Genomic DNA, 2,442 nt, shown 5'->3' with positions numbered 1-2,442 from the left:
CACACACACACACACACACACACACACACACACATATATTCATACGTACATATATTCATACGTACGTATACATATATATGTATATATACTTGTATATATATATATGTATACACATATATATATGTATGTAGACATATATATATATGTGTGTGTGTGTGTATAAGCACGCATACACAAATATATATACATGCACATCTATAAGTTGGTTGGTGCCCTCAACTACGTCTTGATGGAATCGTAGGGGCGCCGTTATGACATACAGTGTGTCTTAAGGGATTTTCTTAAGCCTTTGCGGAACCTGTCCTTCTTCCCGTCTGATCATAACCGATTCTTTCTAGAAAGAGAGACAGAAAGAGATAGAAAGAGAAACATCTTTACTCAGTACAAGACAAGTACTCTATTAAGAAAAAAACAAAAAAAAAAACTCAGAGGAAACTCAAGCTTCATCTTTGCGGGATGCGAACTGAAAACGCAGTGAGCCTGATCGATTACCATAAAACCATCCATCTGGCCCTCTGACTACTTTGCTAAAGACCCGTTTTGACACACGTACATAAATACATACACACATACATACATACATACATACATACATATCAGCCCGCTTGGAGCAAAGTATGGGTGAACTTGGGATTTTGGGGAGAGAATGCAATCCTTAATTTATATGCTACAAATGATCGTGATACTGGGGAGTATAAAATATCTAGAGTAGAAACGAATAGTGTTAGAGAGTTAAGGCTGCGAGCTGGCAGAAACGTTAGCACGCCGGGCGGAATGCTTAGCGGTATTTCGTCTGTCTTTACGTTCTGAGTTCAAATTCCGCCGAGGTCGACTTTGCCTTTCATCCTTTCGATGTCGATAAATTAAGTACCAGTTGCGTACTAGGGTCGATCTAATCGACCTAGCCCCCTCCCCTAAAATTTCGGACCTTGTGCCATAGAGTAGAAAAAGTATAGTGTTATAGAGTTTACATTAATTAAGATGCAACATGGGTGTGAATTAATGTTCGGAAGTTACATGAAAAATGGGGAGGAGATATTTTAAAGGCAGAATTGTGAGAAAAACCGTTAGATCAACCAAGATACAAATTTTTTTGTAGAATAATTTTAGTGTTCAACTGGTATTTAATTTATTGACCTCAGTGTTCAACTGGTACTTAATTTATCGACCCCGAAAGGATGAAAGACAAAGTCACCGTCGGTGGAATTTGAACTTACAACGTAGAGACCGCTAAGTATTTTCCCGCGGCGTACTAACTATACCGCCAGCTCGCTGCGTTAAACAGAAATATTGTTGTATCTATATCTAACATTGTCAAATAGTGTAAGGGGTTATAAGATATACAATAAATAGATATACAATATATAGATATACAATAAAGAAACAAAATTGCAATTGTTTGTTGATTTTGGTTAAATAAGTTGTTAAATAAACAGATAAATATATCATGTATCTTTTTCTGTAAATCAGATTTAAAATAATTTAAGATGGAGAATTAATGTGTAGAGTGTTGCATGAATTTGGATTTATTGCCAATGCGGAGGGTAAATTAGTACAATAATCAGAGAAAATACATTAAGTTTGTCACGGTAGGGAGGAAGAGAAATAGAAATACATGTACAGGGACAGAAAGAGCTGAAAGTACATCTCTTGTACTGGACTGTGTGTACAAAACAGAATTGCAAGTTTTAAATAATACTGTTTGTGTTACGGTTTTATAGACAGAATAAAATATTGTTGTATGTTTATATAATACTGTTAAATAGTGTTAGGGGTTACAAAAGATTAAATACGTAGTTTGTAATATAAAACTTGCAATCGCCTATAGAAAGGTTTTGATAGGATTAAGGTGGTTAAATAAACAAGTAAATATAAATAGGATTTAGCATAATTTAGGACAGGGAACTTGTTTGGAAAAATGCATAGATTTAAAGTTAGAACTAATATGAAGTGTAAATGAGTACAACAAGTAAAAAAAAAAAAGATGGATGCATCTTGAAACAGTATGAAAGTGAAGTAAATAGGCATTAATAGGGTATACCATCTGTGAAAAAGATACTGAACATAAACTGAAATAATTTATTTATACATCAAATTAAAGAATCCTTGTAGCTAATAAATTTTGAGGCTTGAATTATAAAAGAGATTAAATGCGAGGAGAATAAGAATTTTGAAGATAATATTTGTATATAATAATAGTCATTGATTACATTATATTTGAATTACAGGGTTGGATTCTAGGAGGTATGAATAGGTGAATTAGACGAAATGTAAAAGGCGAAAGGATTTAAGTCATAATATTCATGTTCTGAATCTTTACATAAGTGGTTACAGTAATGTCTCTCTCTTCTTCACTCTCCCACTCTCTCTGTCTTTTCTGTGTATATATTTATGTGTGTGTGTGTGTGTGTGTGAATGTGTGTGTGTGTGTGTGAATGTGTG

The sequence above is a fragment of the Octopus bimaculoides genome, chromosome 26 (genome assembly GCF_001194135.2).
Source record: "Octopus bimaculoides isolate UCB-OBI-ISO-001 chromosome 26, ASM119413v2, whole genome shotgun sequence".
NCBI classification, from domain to species: Eukaryota; Metazoa; Mollusca; class Cephalopoda; order Octopoda; family Octopodidae; genus Octopus; species Octopus bimaculoides.
Note: the sequence above shows the minus strand (reverse complement) of the source record.